This window comes from Manis pentadactyla, chromosome 13 (assembly GCF_030020395.1).
Source record: "Manis pentadactyla isolate mManPen7 chromosome 13, mManPen7.hap1, whole genome shotgun sequence".
NCBI classification, from domain to species: domain Eukaryota; kingdom Metazoa; phylum Chordata; class Mammalia; order Pholidota; family Manidae; genus Manis; species Manis pentadactyla.
Genome location: NC_080031.1, coordinates 86,540,126 through 86,557,749, shown reverse-complemented (window position 1 = coordinate 86,557,749; position 17,624 = coordinate 86,540,126). Strand labels below are relative to the sequence as shown.

The 17,624-nt window shown below is 45.9% G+C and overlaps 1 protein-coding gene across 1 annotated transcript in view; it reads right to left on the bottom strand.

The window, feature by feature from the left end:
- Positions 1 to 3,553, bottom strand: part of LOC130680359 (serum response factor-binding protein 1-like) — a 70,829-nt gene extending 67,276 nt beyond the window's left edge. Inside the window, exon 1 of the mRNA XM_057490728.1 lies at positions 3,378 to 3,553. The gene's annotated coding sequence lies outside the window, so the exon portion shown is untranslated. The remainder of the gene's footprint in view (positions 1 to 3,377) is intronic.
- Positions 3,554 to 17,624: the final 14,071 nt, after the last annotated feature.

The window sequence follows — 17,624 nt, the reverse complement described above, 5'->3', positions numbered from 1 at the left end:
AATAATTGATTTAAGTTACACAGTTAGAAGTAAAGAGGCTGCCCTTGAACCTTTGGTAACCATGAATCCAAAGCCTGCAATGACAATAAGTACATAGTTATCGATAATCACCCTATATGTAAATGGACAGAATGTACCAATCAAAAGACACAGAGTTACAGAATGAATTAAAAAGAAAGACCCATATATATGCCACCAACAAGAGACTCACTTCAAACCGAAAGACATACACACACTAAAAGTGAAGGGATGGAAAAAAGATATTTCATGCAGCTAATAGGGAGAAAAAAGCAAGAGTTGCAATACTTGTATCAGACAAAAATAGTCTTCAAAACAAAGAAAGTCACAAGAGATTAAGAAAGACATTACATAAAGATAAAGGGGTCAGCCCAGCAAGAGGATATTACCATGATAAATATGTATGCACCCAACACAGAAGCACCTACATATGTGAAACAAATACTAACAGAATTAAAAGGGGGAATATAATGCAATGCATTCATTCTAGGAGAATTCAACACTCCACTCACTCTGAAGGACAGATCAACCAGACAGAAAATAAGTAAGGACACAGAGGCACTGAACAACACATTAGAACAGATGGACCTAACAGACATCTATAGAACATTCCACGGAAAAGAAGTGGGATGCACATTCTTCACAAGTGCACATGGAACATTTTCCAGAATAGACCACATACTAGGCTACAAAAAGAGCCTCAGTAAATGTTAAAAGATTCACATTGTACCAATGAACATCTCAGATCACAAAGATATAAAACTAGAAATAAATTGTACAAAGTAAACAAAAAGGGCCACAAAAATATGGAGGCCTAACAACATGCTCCTAAATAATCAATGGATCAACGACAAAATTAAAATGGAGATCCAGCAATATATGGATACAAATGAAAACAACAGCACAATGCCCCAACTTCTGTGGGACACAGCAAAGGCATTTATAAAGGGAAGTATATAGCAATCCAGGCCTATTTAAAGAAGGAATAACAATCCCAAATGAATAGTTTAAATTCACAACTATTGAAACTGGAAAAGAACAAATGAGTCCCAAAGTCAGTAAAAGGAGGGACAAAATTAAGATCAGAGAAGAAATAAATAAAATTAAGATGAATAAAACAATAAAAAAATTAATGAAACCAAGAGCTGGTTCTTTGACAAAATAAAAATAGATAACCCCCTAGCCAGACTTACTAAGAAAAAAAGTCTACAAACATAAACAGAATAAAAAGGAAAAAGGAAAAATCACTATGGACACCACAGAAATACAAAGAATTATTAGAGAATACTATGAAAAACTGTGTGCTAAAAGACTGGATAAACTAGAAGAAACGGAGAACTTTTTAGAAAAATACAACCTTCCAAGACTGACCAAGGAAGACAGAGAAAATCTAAAGATCAATTACCAGCAAAGAAATTGAATCGGGAATAAAAAAACTACCCCAAAACAAAACCCCCAACCAGATGGACTCACCCTGAATTTTATCAGACATTTAGAGAAGACTTAATACCCATTCTCTAGTTTTCCAAAATATACAAGAGGAGGGAATCCTTCCAAACTCATTCTATGAAGCCAGTATCACCCTAATACCAAAACCAGGCAAAGACACCAAAAAAATGAAAACTAAAGACCAACAGCCCTGATGGACATAGATGCAAAAATACTCAACAAAACATTAGCTAACCAAATTCAAAAATACATCAAGAGGATCGTACACCATGATCAAGTGGGATTCATCCCAGGGATGCAAGGATGGTACAATATTAGAAAATCCATCAACATCATCCACCCCATCAACAAAAAGAACAAAAACCACATGATCATCTCCATAGATGCCAAAAATGCACTTCATAAAATTCAACATCCATTCAAGACAAAAACTCTCAACAAAATGGATATAGAGGGCAAGTACCTTAACATAATAAAGGACATGTATGTCAAGCAAACAGCCAACATCATACTGAACAGCGAGAACCTGAAAACTTTTCCTCCAAGATCAGTAACAAGACAAGGATGCTCACTCTCTCTCCACTTTTATTCCACATAGTTCTGGAGGTCTGCACCACAGTAATTAGACAACACAAAGAAATAAAGGGCATCCATATTGGTAAGGAAGAAGTTAAATTGTCACTGTTTGCAGATGACATCATATTGTACATTAAAAAACCCCTGAAGAATCCATTCCAAAAGTACTCGGTATAATATCTGAATTCAGCAAAGTTGCAGGATACAAAATTAATACACAGAAATCTGTTGCATTCCTATACACTAATGATGAACCAGCAGAAAGAGAAATCAGGAAAACAATGCCATTCACAATTGCATCAAAAAGAATAAAATACCTAAGAATAAACCTAACCAAGGAAGTGAAAGACCTATACTCTGAAACTATAAGACATTCATGAGAGAAATAAAAGATAACCCGATTAAAAAATGGGCAGATGATATGAAGAGACAATTCTCCAAAGAAGAAATCCAGATGGCCAACAGACACACGAATAGATGTTCCACATCACTAATCATCACAGAATGCAAATTAAAACCACAATGAGATATCACCTCACACCAGTTAGGACAGCCAGCACGGAAAAGACTAAAAACAACAAATGCTGGCGAGGATGCAGAGAAAGGGGAACCCTCCTACACTGCTGGTGGCAATGTAAGCTAGTACAACCATTGTGGAGAGCAATATGGAGGTTCCTCAAAAAATTAAAAATAAAAATACCATTTGACCCAGGATTCTGACTCCTAGGAATTTACCGAAAGAATACAAGTTCTCAGATTCAAAAAGACATATGCACCCCTATGTTTATCACAGCACTATTTACAACAGCCAAGATAGGGAAGCAACTTGTGTCCCTCAGTAGATGAATGGATAAAGAAGATGTGGTATATAAACACAATGGAATACTATTCAGCCAAAATAAAGAAACAAATTCTACCACATGCAACAACATGGATGGAGCTCGGGGATATTATGCTCAGTAAAATAGGCCAGAGAGAAAGACAAGAGCCAAATGATTTCCCTCATTTGCGGAGTGTAACAACAAAGAAACCTGAAGGAACAAAACAGCAGCGGACTCACAGACTCCAAGAAGGGACCAGCAGTTACCAAAGGGAAGGGGTCGGGGAGGGTGAAGGGGACTGAGGGGTATTATGCTTGGTACACAAGGTGTGAGGGATCACGCCTACAGACCGAGAAGGGGAGGTCCTGCTGCCATCATGCGGGCTCCGGGAAACCTGCAGCCGCGCTCCCCACCCTCGCTCCGCGCCAGAACACGCACTCGATGGAGGGACGCAGAAGAGCCGTTCTGAGGCCCGAAAAGGGGCTCCACAGGCTCGGAGACCACGGCACTTACCTCGTTATTGAGGTTCGGAGTCCCCGGCCGGGCCACAAGACGTCTACAAAGCGACAGCAGCCGTTACCGCCTGGCCACCGCCTGGCCGCCGCCGGCACGTGAACTGCGTCCGCGGGGAGGTGGCTGCGTGGCCACGCCCCCATACGGCAGGCCCTTCTGTCCAAAACTCTTCTGCCATCGGCTTCAGCCTACGCCTGAGGAAAAGTGAGACCAGTTCTGACCCGAAGAACAACGGTACTGACGGGAATAACTTCCGGAACAGAGCGCTACGCGCCGAATCTGCGCGCTCCTATGGAAACTGGGCTCAGGCCGGCGCCCCAGAGGGTGCTTTGCAAGCAGTTCCTGCGTTCTGAACGTTTTCAACATGCTCATTTTATTATACTTGTTTTTAGACGGTAGATGTGGCCTGCTTTTGTAAGGACATTGGCTTTGTGTCCCAATATGTGTCTCAAAATGAAAGAGCTTTGATAAAAGGATTAATCGAGTGACCAATTTTGTAACTAGTTTTTATCTTGTGCTTGTGATGATTCCTGCACTTCTAACAACCATGCCTTATTGTCCAGGCTTACATTATAGTTCAGCCTCGGACATATTCTTCTGCACACAGTATGATTTAAATTTAGATAATACCACAGAGATATAAGTAATCAGGAATGTTTAAATTAACTTGCAGATAGGTGCAGTTGTTGGCTTTTCCCACAAATGGGTGGCAAGCAAGGGCCGGGGGTAGGGTCAAGTGTCTCTGTACTGTAAGAATCCATTTGATGTCTATGGTCAAGAACACTTTTCCATTTCAATCACTTATCTACAATTTTAAAAACTTGTTAAAAGCTCAAAGCCAGTTAAACGCATAAATCTACTGAATTAGATAACCAGGAAGAGTGTATCCTAGAAAGTACTTAGTTTTCCATTAAGAGTCCCACTAATCTTTTTTGGTCCATTTCAAAGTCTTCCACATTTTTTTCCCCTAAATATCTAATTTTGGAGGTTACTGAGAAGTTTATAGCAAAATCATATAGCATACACACACACACGATTAATTAATATGTTAATTATTAACATGAAATAGAAACTTGTAGCAATTCATTCTGACTTATAGTATGTTAAAGAAAAATGACTCATGACATTTGTTACAGAATGCTGAAGCCGACTTTATTCAGGGAGACTACTACAATGAGGTCTTAAAGTAGGGGAGAGAGATCCGGCTCAACTCTGATGAATACAGCAGACTTACAGTTAAGAAGGTCAGGGATGGAAAATTACTAAGAGGAAACGACAGGGGTAAGAGGGTTCTGTCTAAACTGACTTAACAGGATTATCGCTGAGGGCAGGCCACGGTGGAAAGATTTTAGATGGAGGATAAAGAATTTCAGTAGATACCAAGAGTGGTCAGATTCCAAGGATGGAGGGTGAGGAACTTTTTCAGACATCAAGGACACAGAATTTTCTCCCAACTAAGCCAACAGGAGTCTTGATATAACGACTAAATAGGCAAAGGACAGAGCTCAAGAGCAAGTCCCAGCCAAAAAGAGAATGCAGAGGCACCTGACTACAGTTTGATTAAGGAGAGTCTTTGTCAAACATCCAGATTTAGGGTGATCTATTTAGACTGTTTGCTGATTGAATGTTAAATCAATGGCTAAAAGTGAGTCTTACACTTATGAATCATCCTATAGAGGATATTACATGTAAATGACCAAAAATAAAGCAAGACATTACTCTGTTTGCTAAGCAGTCACTACAAATGTTAAAAAGCTCATTAGAGTTTTGACAACTCTGTCTTTTGCATGAAGAAAGTGACAACTTAGATTTATTAGGCTTTGGTATTTGTTTTTAATAATAAAGAATGTTATTCCTTTTGACTATGAGTAGGAATAGTGAAAAAGAAATATGTCCTCAAAATAAAGGTTCACACTCCACTGATCAAAAATCTCGAAAATGAGCAAAACTGAAGGTTTCTGTGATGGCTGCCCTTGTACTGTTCACCATGTAAGAACTTATTCACTATGTAAGAATTTTTTATCCATGTAAGAACTTGTTTGTTATGCCTCAGAAGACTGGAGACTGAAGAAAATTAGGCTTGGGGTGGATTAATGATTGTGCTTTGAGCATTGACTCCCCTATACAGAATTTTATTGTTGTTAACAACCATTTGATCATTAAATATGAGAGATGCCCTCACAAAAAACAAAAAAAACAAAAACCAAAAAAAGTACACACTTCCAATGGTAAAATAATAAGTAACCGGGATGTAATGAATATAGTCAAGATATTGTAACAGCTTGGTATGGTGATAGCTGGTACGTAGAATTGTCATGTATATAAATGTTGAATCACTATGTTGTACACCTGAAACTAATGTAATGTAACACTGTGTGTCAACTACCCTTCAATAAAAAATAATTATCTACAAAAAAAAAAATCTCTAAAATATCAGATGTAACACAGCTATCGTGCTACATCTGCTAAAAATAAAAGTGGACCTGGCCTGGCTGGGGACCTGAGGAAGGAATGCACTGAGCACATAAAGGCTCTGGGCTGCTGCAGATACTATATATTTATGCATTTGTCTCGCCCAACTCAACTGTGCCCCTTGAGAAAATAAATCTTATTCTCTCCTCATCTTTGCGTTTATGTTACATAACAAAGGGCCTGGCACATAAAAGATGATTAATAAAGTTTTGCTTTATAAACACATGTGCAAGCAAACACAAGACAAACCAATCAATCCCACTCCCTCCCCAGGGCAGTCAGGACTCTTACTTCTGATTCTTTCTATCTTTTGTTCCTCACCAGTGAGGAAAGTACCCCGAAATAGGATCTCATTAAGTGACAGAAAAATACTTAAGATTTATGAAGAAGACAGCAAACAGAGAAGTAGTTTCTGCACTAGGATACTTTGTGATAGTTATGGGGAAAAATGTATATAATAGCACAATTCACCAGACGCCCTTTGAATCATAAGACACTGCATAGCTGCAAATTGGTTTCCTGTCTCCATTACGGGAGTTACTACTGAAAGTAAGAACAGGACAAGGAATCTAACCCCCTAACAACTATTCAGTAAGAATTAAAATGTAACTTTGGCAAGGAAAGTTTCTTATAAACAATTATGAAATGACAGAAATGAATTATTTAAATAAAGGTATTAAATGAGTTAAAGAGAGGATAGAACTGCTTTCCACAGTGAAACTATATTCAACAATGTGCCATAGTTTATATTTTGTGTGCAAATTTTTATTTGCTATTGAAAAAGCCACTTTGTATAAACAAATATATACAGTAGAAAAAAACAGTTTGAATGTGGATAATAGATTGATGAAGTATAACTACCATGACTTATTTACATTTGGTTCATTTTTTTAAATAAACCTTTAGCAGGAGAACTGTGAGATGTTCAAAACCATACAACAATTAAGCTAAACAAAATTTCATAACTGGATTAGGAAATGGTTTCCCATTAATTAAATATATGTACAAACAGAACACTTTTTCTCCATTTTTCTCCTAACTCATTTTCCTTATCCTTGGTCTTTAACAGTAATATTACCTCATTTGTGATAGGCTAGATAAGATTAAATAAGGTAAAATGGACAAATAGAATAGACTTCTTCATCTGTAATTAAAGTCCTATCAATCTAGGAAATGATACTTTTATCTGAGAATAACATTGTTTTCCTATTTTAGGAAAATAATTTTACAATTGGTAATATCTTTCAGACTACTGATTGGTAGTTCAATGTACCACATTGAGAAAAATTATTACTTTGTGATGAAGCCACTTGAAGTCTATAAAATATTTTAATGACATGGGAAACTACTCAGACAATAATGCAATAGTACAAAATCATATGTAGTTTGACCTCGGCCATATTAACAGGACTGAGGGTCCCCTAAGAACTTCCCAACCTTGGGTAAAGGATTCCTTTTATTTGCCCCAAGTACCCCCTATGACAAACACCTTGGGGGTGCCTGCACAGCCCGGGAGTCACCCCATCATCCCTGAGGATGTGCCTTCCCACACCACACGTGCAGGTCCTGGCAGCCACGTTCCTGCCTCATGACCACCCCCTTCCCCGGCCACACTGGCTGGACCCAGGGAGACTGCCAGGCCCAAGCCTGGGCCAGTGAGAATCTTCTTCAGGTAGCAGGACTCAGAATGGGTATTTCCTCATGTGACCGGAGCTGAGCGCCAAGTAAGAACCCAAAGGGTCAGGGTGCCCACCTCCCTCCGTATGTCCAGAGAAGGGGGGAAGGCCGGCCTGCAGAGAAAGTAGAGTAGGTGGGGACCTGGGAGTGGGGTGGGGAGAGAGCGGGCAGCACTCCTGGTTCTGATCTCAGCCCATTCTGAGTCCTAGCTTCCTCCCTGTCCCTGGGATCTCAAAGAAATTCCTGTGTCCTTATATGACTTTTTGTCACTAACTAGTCTGGGTTTCTGTTACTCAGAACCAAGAATGACTTCACCAGCACATTTCTAACGCTGAAATACGAGATGCCATGGGCAGTCTGAGGGCACCTCACCCTTAGCATGCCCAACCACTTTTCTGTCTACCTTCACCTTCCCAGAGGCTGAGCCTTGTACCTGAGCCAGCATAGCTGAGCTAAAATCACCCCAGCAAATTTGGTCACACCAGCTTGGTGACAATGAGTCTAGCTCCCTTCATTGGACTGGCCTAAGGTTGGGGGACCAGAGGAGGATGGGAATGAGCAAGAAGGCCTAAAGCCATCTACGTTAAGAATGCTCTTGTCGAAGACAAGTAGTGACTCTGTGGCATCTGACTACACTGGTGGACAGTGACTGCAATGGGGTGGGGGGGGACTTGATAATATGCATGAATGTAGTAACCACAATGATTTTCATGTGAAACCTTCATAAGACTGTATATCAATGATACCTTAATACAAAAGAAAAAAAACTAACACTCTTGTCTTTAATGGAAAGAAAACCAAAATTTTGGAGTTGGGAGATGCTCAAAAGGTCTTGGCCAGAGCCAGAAGTCGTAGTGAGGGAAGGAAGCTAACCCAAAGAGTGGGTATTTTGGGCTAAGAGAAACAGAGGTCTGAGCAGTTGCTAGAAGAGCCAATCTTCAAGGACATTAAGTGGTAATGTTGGATTCTCCCAGAGGAGAGCGCCGCCCCAAATCACTCACAGAAGGCGTCTCTTGATGCAACAAGCAAGAGGAATTTATTCAGAGACCAGCTAGCTGGGGTCCAAGTGTCAGCCCCACGCAGCGGGTCTCAACAAGGACCCCGAGCACTTAAAGTCAGAGGTTTTTATAGCATTTTCAAAAAGGGCAGTATTTTTCCACAAGCACATCACATTGTTTTTCTAAAAAACACATACATTTCGGCTGACGCCACATCCTGGGGGTCTAGTGAGATAAGATCACCCTCGGAATGTTAGGGTGGTTCTTAGTAAAGTAAGCTTGGTATGTATGATTAACTGATTGAGGTTAGCTAACTAAAGGTCACTGCAATCAACACTGGCTGACTAACTTGTTTTTCAAAGTTCTAATATTTTCCTATTTTCTTCCTTCTAGGTTAGAAAATGGTGTCTAAGATTTTAAGATGGCTGTACTTATGCTAACTTTCTATCTTCAATAAAGTTTATTCTTAGTGAAAGATTCTACAGTAAGAGAGAACGTTTAGGAAGCTTGCCGTGTAACTCTTGGTTAGCGACGCCATTTAGAAAACTTGGGTGAAGCTGTCCATCACCCTCAGCACCGCCCTGGAGCCTTGTGTACTGAGATTGTCTTAGTGAAAGGAGGTCCATTTTTATCTGACTTCAGGGGGGAAAAACAACCAATGTACTACTTTGAGCAAGGACAATGAGATTTGCTGGTTGTAATCTTAAAAATAAGAGGAAAGGGCATTATAGAAAGGTTTGTGCATTTTCTGAGGAGAGCACTGCCAGTCGCTGCACATCCCAACAGCCTCCCAGAGGCCGGGTGAGCCGTGTGCTGTGCAGGAAGGCCCCATTCTTCTGCACCATTTGGGAAGGAACCTCCCCAGGAATCCTGCTTGAAATGTAATTGAATTAATGGTGATGAGTTGATTGCTGATCACTGTGATTAAAGTCTTTGCTGATGCACAAAATCCAGAACTTGAAGTGGCCAGACCTGGCCTGTTCCCCCCACTGCCCAGGGCCTGTGCTCCTTTCACACCTCAGGGACCCTGGCACCAGACAAAGTGCTTCCCACCCCAGTATCCGTTCCCTCCACCTACGGAAAAAGATTCAAATCCAGGGACATGAGGCGTTCCTTTCTTCTCTCTGAAACTCCTTTTCCCCAAAGGAGACAGGCTGTCTACGGGGCCTTCTGGGCTTGCTGAGTAAGGAGAATGAGCTATCAGAGAAAGCACTTTCTGGAAGGTCCCAGTCTGCATATGAGAGGGAAGTTATTACACAACCACATGGGTCAGAAATAGTGTTCTAAAAAGGAATTTCTCTCTATCCTATCTCTCCTCTCCCAGTAACTCAGAATATTTTAAGATGCTTTCCCTTCCTTCTTCCTCTAAGTCACCCTCTTGATTCCTTGATAATCTGCAAAGTCCAATGAGGTTTGCAAAGAAAGATGATCAGCCTGTCACAAAGAATTCCCCACACACAGTCTAACACATCATCTGCACCCCCATACACCTCATGTCCCAGCATGCACCCCAAAAAATGACAGAGCTGGCCCAGCAGGGAGCTGACAGTCCTAATGAGGGAATGACTTGATTAGCATAGCCGGCAATGAAAACTCCCTGGAGGATCCAGTGAAAGCCCGGAGAAGCTCCAGACATGTGTGGGCAAAACACAAAAAAATCAGGGAAGGAAATGTGCCACATGCTGACAGGAAGAGGTTATGTTCCCCGCAGACCTTGAACAACGCCCATGTGGGAATGAGCCCTCTTCATTCACCCCTCCATTAACCCACCATCCAATTCTCTCTCCTCCTAATCATCCAACTTCCTTTCATTCTCTCCATACAGTTATGCAGCCAGCCAGCCTCCCTTCGTCTGTTCATCCACAGATACACATCCTCTATTTTCATCTACCCTTTCAATCATCCATCCTCCCACCCAACCATTCCCCTGTCCATCTCTCTGAGCCCCACAGAGCCATCCATTCATCCAGCTGCAATGTTTTCAACCTCTAGGTTCACTTATGTCCTTGAAAATCCATCCTGCCGTACAACCACCCCCCATCCGTCTATCCATCTAACCAGCCAACCTTCTGCATGCAGGGCTATGCCAGTTTCTGTAGCTACAGAAATGATATGAGCTGCCCCCAATCCATAAAGACCTCTGCCCAGTGAAGAGAGGGCCTGGGCAGTGATCTCCCCTGGACACCTGAGTGTGTTTTCTGGGATCCTCAAGTGGAACTTTCTGGCTTCCCCACCACAGCCTGGACCAGGGACAGTTTCCTAGCAGGCCCAGAAGGCAGAAGAGGGAAGCAATAAGAGCCCATGTGAAGCTGCCAAGAACTGAGCGTCCAGTGCCTCAGAGCAGTGCCACTCAAGCGCCCAGCCCCGGCAGGAGGGGTACTCCGTACAGGCGCATCTACATCCCTTCCTCCCTCCAGCCTCTGGAGCAGTACTGCCCGATAGACACAAAATGCAGCACACATTTAATTTTACATTTACTTGTGACCACATTGAAGAAAAAGTTTTATAAAGGTGAAATTAATTCAGTAATATATTTTACTTAATATGTCTATATAAATATAGATTTACTTAGTATATCTAAAATGTCAATATCAATACATCTAAAATATCATTTCACATATACTCAGTATAAAAATCATTGAGCTAGTTTACTTTTTTTGTCCAGTCTTCAAAATCCAGTGTGTGTTTTATACTTGCATCACATTTCCATTCAGATGAGCCACATTTCAAGTGCTCAGTGGCCACAGTGGCTGGTGGCCACCCCAGGACAGTGCGGCTCTACCCTACCACTGCTGTTCTAAGGCCAGACCAACACATGAGGCCACCCCAATAAGGAGGGGCCTTTTCAAATTGAAAGTTTCTAAGGAATTGCTAAGCAGATAATGAGAGGAGCAGTTGAGCCCTGTGACAGGAAGACAAAAGACACCGCAGATGACACAACCCTTCTTCCACGGTCCTGAGCAATCAGGGTCCAGCCCCAAACCAGCACAGCCAGTCACCAGACTGGCCTCCTGAAAACACAGTCCAGCCGCCCTCGCTAGTCCCGTGACCGTGCCCCTCCCAAGTTGCTTAGCTGTGCCCACTCCTGAGAGGCCCCTCAGGGCTCCTCACCTGCACACCCAGTGAGAGCTGCTCCGCCACTGCCGCCTCCCCCGTCCTGCGCATGCTCAGGACTAGGGTAGCTGCTCTCAGGGATGGGGCTCCCGGACACTGTCCAGCCAACCGCCTCTCCAGTTTTATTACTCGGATGATAAACTGAGTTTATCTTCTCTCTTCCCAGGACCAGCAGACAGGCTGTGTAAATGTAGACGCACTGATCCACAGGCCAGAGGCTGCCCAATTCCTGCGGACATGGGGCTCTCCTGACAGCGTCCTACGGGGCAGGGCAAGACTGTCTCGCTCTCTAGATGAAGAAACTGAGGCTCAAAGGGTCTTAGTGAATCACCCAAAGTCATACAGGGCATCATAAAGAAAGAAGCAGAATAGATCCCAGATTGCCCACTGCCCACTTTGCTGCCCCCTTCCTTCCCCCCCTTGACCCCAGCATCCTGTATAGACAGGGGCTAGGCTGAGAAGGGTATCAGAGGGTCTCCTCAGAGTCCCAGAGCCATTCCAGCCCCATGAAGAGGAGGCCTCCCTGTCTGGTCCTACCTTCTGCCCATCCTTCCATCCCAGAAAGAGCGTCCCTGGAGACCGCAGCCTGCAAGCTGCCCTCCACAAGCCCAGAACCTCATTCCTCCGTGCGTTTGCCCAAATGACTCCTTCTGCCTGTACTGTTCCCCCTTCCCTCCCTAGAAAAGTCCTTCCAGCCATCAAGGCTCAGCCAGAGCTCGGCTCAGTGAAGCCATCCCTGGCAGCCCCAGGCAGAATGGCTGCTCTACCTGCATTTTTTCCTATGAACAATACACCTGTTGGCATCCTGTTCCAGTGCCCTCCACACAACTAATTGTGCCCAACAAGCAGGGGACTGGCATATAGTAGGAACTCAGAAAATGTTTATTAAATAACCGGGTGGGTAGTTCATGGTGCACTAAGTGGGCTGTGTCACCAGTGGGCTGGGCAGACCCCCACTCTTAGTGCTGGCCCCCTCCCATTTCTCTAGAACCCTCTGTGCCTGTGGAACCTCTCCACAGTGGTGCAACGGGGCCACTGGGAAACCCCTGCCCACTTCTGTTCCTGCAGACCCCCTCCAGAAGTGACTCTCCACAGGCCCCAGCCTCCACCCCTAACTGCCCCCATCACAGCAGACTGTCGGTGGACCTGCAGCATCTCTCCTCCCCACCCACACAGAGTGGCAGCCCCTTGTTCTGAACAGGAGATATCAAAAGTCACAGGTACTTTAGTTTGCTCAAGAGCATATTGGGAGATTATTTATCTGTGTTCTCTAGAAAATGAAGCCCATAGTAGATCTTGCTGATTCTATTACCCCACTGAGAGGCAGAAATAATCCTGAAGGTGGCAAGTTAAATCACTAGTTGGTAACTTACTAAAACAAAACTAATACCCAAAGAAATATTTCCCCTGCCATTTTATAGCAATTTCAACATTAAACTGTCTTTAATTGCAATTCATAACAATGAATAAAGAAGAGGAAAAAAGATATCTTCAGACTGGTCAAAAAATTTAATCTTCTGAGCACTAACAGTTTTCCCCAAAAAGTACAAACGCTGGGCATCATTTCCAGAGCGGCCGCAGCCCATCTAAATTGACGGGTGGGGGTGGCCAGGGCCCCACTGTGCCAGCGAACCACTTGGTCCTCCCTCTTGCTCAGAGGAAGACCCCGAGTCCCCCTGCGGGGCTGAAGCCTACACAGCCCTCGCTGCGACGGCCCAGGGGAGTCTTCCCAGCACTTGCTCTTCATGCAAACTGTCAGAGCCCTGGGTTCTTGGGGGGGTCAACATCTTGGCCATCAAAATCCAGGGATGCTTATGCTAAAGGGCTCCTGGCTAGGGTTCGGAGCCTGCTTCCAGGTAGAGGTGGGCTCTGGGAGTGACTGGACATCAAGCCGCACAACGGTTGGCCACAGTCACTGAGGGGGGCCTGCAGGACCCCTGGCATTCTCCATCCACAGCCCCCACGTGAAGGACCCTCCCTAATGGTGCCTGGGAAAACCCACAGGCCTGGGTTCCAGAAATCCAAGGTAAGCAGCCCCGCACAGCCTGGGATGGACAAGAGGGAAGCTGGACACTAGGCACCTTGCTCAGCTGCTGGATCCCTCGTCGCCTGGACACGGTCCTTGGGCCATCTCCTTCACCCGTGTGCGTCCTATCGCCACACGACTCTCAGATACCTATGTCTAGCCTGCTCTCTGGGTGCCAGTCTAAAGCATCCAATAGCCAGCTTGACATTTCCTCTCAGACATTAGAACATCATTGCAACATAATAGACATAAAAACTCAATCATCCAGATTTGGGCTGGTGACATTTTCCACCAAAACTTAACATTTCCTACTTGAGTGTCAACCCCAGCCAGCCAGCCATCCCACTGGGCTGCCTGGAGGCCACCCCCAGCACCTTCCCTTTCCTCACAGAGCATGTCCAAGCTCCCCCCCAAGCCCTGGTGATCCCACTCCTTCAATCTCTTTCAAATACGTGCACTTCTCTGCATCTCCACCGCCACCACCCTGGCCCAAGCCACTGCTGTCTCTCGCCTGGACACTTCCAGTCACCTCCCAGCTAGTTGCCATTCTGGCTCCTGGGCAGCCCATTCTCAGTCAGAAGCCAGGGTAAGTCCCTCCATGCTTAACACCAGCAACTACATCCCACCGCTCTTAGGATGGAGACCCCATCTCCTCCCCTGGCCTCCACCCAGCATGGCCGCCTGCTCCCTGAACTCCAGCCACCACCTTTGGGGTCCCTTAGAACTCACCTTGCTCCCTCCCACACAGGGCCTTGATCCTCTATGCCCACCCCACCTTTCTTGATTAATTACCTCAAGGTCACCCTCAGGGTCCCAGCGTAGACATGCCTCCTCATGGTAGAAGTCTCCCCTACTGTGGACATTTTCCTCATAGTGCTCAGCACAACACATGGTACTGCGTTCGTCCACGTGGGTATTCAGTGACTGCCCCCCCTAGAATTTATTCTCCATGAGTCTATTTTGCACATTGCCACACCCCCAGTGAATAATTATTGCATAAATGAATGATGAGTAAGGACAAGATCAGGGCTCCAATGCCATGGGCCAAGCACCTTTTCTCAAAGGAAGAGAACTTACTGACCATAAGACGCAGCCCAAACAGCCCCAGGGGCCCTTCACTGACCCTTGACCCCAACAGTAATCTGACTCTTGACACCAGCCCCTCATTTATTCCTACCTTGAGTGAGAAGGTGTGGATGGCTCAGGGCCACTCGTCCATACACCTGGAGACATGCACTGCCGTGCACTCCCAGGCCCTTCTGAAGAATACCAGTGACACCACAGGACAAGAAGCAGTAAGCTTCTCTCTCTAAATGTGGTATCCACTAAATCAGAGCCACATACCCACCTGTGGGCAGCTCTACCTTTCCTTGTCTGTCTCCAGACCACATGGAGCCCTTATCTTGCAGGCTTTCAACATGCTTCAGTGAAAAATATCATCCCTAAACAATTGCCAGGAAAACCACGTGTAGTTGATGTTGCACGCAGAGCCCGGCTGTGCTCACAACCAGCAAGCTTGACAACATGGTAGGATGTCCCTATGTGTCCATCTGCTGAGACATTGGGGCATTGGGGTATCTCATCCCACTCTGTCTCTGGTGATCCAACCTGGGTGCAAGGGAGAAGAGGATACAAACCAAGCCAAAGAGCCCCCTCCCACAGACACTGCGGTGCTGAGACGGCATCGGCAGCCTGGGGCTGTAGCACCTCCCAAACGAGGAAAGCACGGGAAAGGAGGAGTACCTTCTCTTCACTTCCGCATGAGCTCAGGGCCACGTGCATGGACCTGAAATGCCCAAGAGGGAAGCTCTGGAGAGAGGTGACAGCACTCTTCAGAACCAGAGGGAGGGCCTACCCAGGCGCACTAACAGCGTGGGGCCCAGGAGGTGGAGCTGGAGCAGAAGGGAATATGACCCTAGCCAGACACCCCTATGGCCCCTGACTCATTCTGCTCACAGACATAAAAGGGAACCACAGAATACCGGAGAGACCATGCTGGGAACTGGTTCCTAATAAGCCAGAGGCCAAAGAAACATGTGTGAGTATGTGCCAGCCAGGATAAAGTTTAAATGCCCCAGTTACTTTACAAAATTTGTAAAATCAAAATGGCCCCCAGAGACTCAGATCTTCCAGATGTAAGCCCAGGGAGACAGATTTATGGATCATTGTTAAACTGCTGATAAAAGGTATAAACGGGTAGAACATTAGACATAAATCCGACAAATGTGGCTGAGGCCCCATTAGTAATGAGGATTCGTGGACATGGGCCACTAAGCCTCATGGACACTTAGTTCAGAGAGGGCAGGGGGACAGGCACGGGGCAAGGCCTGATCTTCAGGCCCCTCCACACTGACCAGGCCCACCCTCAACCCTCTGCCACTGGACTTTAGGCTCAGGGGGGCAGAAAGAGCCTGGCTCCCAGCAGGCCCTGAGTTCATGCCGTGGACTGAAGGATGTGACCCATTGGGCAGTCCTTGCCGTTGCCCAGTCTGACCGAGCAGCCCCACCAGCCAGGCCAGGGAACAGAGGGAATCAAGCCCAAAAGAGCAGCTCCTAGAGTGGGCCAATCTCCAGTTCCACCGAGTAAATAGTACTATATGGAATTTGCTTGTTTTGGACTTTGGGCTGAGCCCCAGAGCTCAGGACATCGTGAAGAAAGGCCCACACAGTCCAAAGCCAGGCACTGTCACAGCCTTGGTGTGCCGGTTCACTCAGCGCGAGTGTACTGGCCACCGTGACACAGGTGTGTCGTAGGCACTGGAGCATAGCGATGGCCAGGTTAGATGTGGCTTGTCTCCTCCCAGAGCTTACAGGCCAGCTGCTACAACACCAGTGAACAAGATAAGCACAGACTGCAATAAAAATCATAAGAGCCTCTATTTCCTAAGCACTGACTCCATGGCAGTCCCAGTTCTCAGTAGTCGACAAGTATTAGCTCATCTAATCCTCTGACGCAGGTGCTATTATCTCCATTTTATACATGATGCACAGAGCGGGTAGACAGGTCATCTGAGGTCACGCAGCCAGTAAATGGGGGGATCAGGAACAAGCACAGCTGCATCCCGTGCTAACCCTCTTTCTCAGCCCCCTCACTCTGCACCTCTTGTGATAAGACCTGTGAAGGCAAAAACGGGGTGGACAGCCTGTCTGAGGAATGACAGAGACCTGAGGGAAGTGAGCAAGGAACAGCCGTCAGCGACCGACATGGTGGCACAAAGGCCCAGATGCAAGCCAAGCGCGGATGCCACCAAGGAGCAAGAGGAGGGCTGGTGTCCAGGGCCAGAGCGAGGCAGCGGGAGGTGGCCAGGCTGGGACCCCCTTGGTGGAGAGGGAGGGTCCAAGAAAAGGCTGCTGTGAGCACACCCTGAGCAAGCCCTGGCCCGCTCTGATTCTTTCTGGCGGAAGGCAGGCGACGCACAGCCTGGGGCACTGAGCCTCCATTTTCCCCTCTGCTGGGGGCCCTGGAGCATTCTGCAGCCTTTGGAGAGATCACCTAAGAGGAAGTCTTATGGGTGAGGGAAAACAGAGCTCTCGCATGCTCCCCTGGGGTGGGGAGGCCAGCCCGGAGGCTGCGCCAGGGGCAGGGAAGGCAGGGAGAGGCCAGCTTCTTGAGTGAGCCCAGAGCCCCAGCTTGCCAGCAAAGGCGCCTCTAAATCCAATTGGCAGACAATTTGGTGCACATCCCCTGCCAAGCTGGCCTCTCCTGACACTAACTTCCCATTTGGGGCTAAAAATATCTTTTCCTTCATAGACCTGCCACAGTTCTGTGCCAGGAAACCCAACGTTTTCTTTTGTCTGTTTAGCATTCGGGTGAGAAATATGGATACATGCTGATCCCAGGGAAATCAGAGGTGACCTTTTGGCCTCGGCTCCTCCTCACTGCCTGTGCCACACACAGATGGAGTTTGTCCCCTCGCTCACCCCCACACATGCACTGGAGCGCTGGGCCAGGGGCCGTGA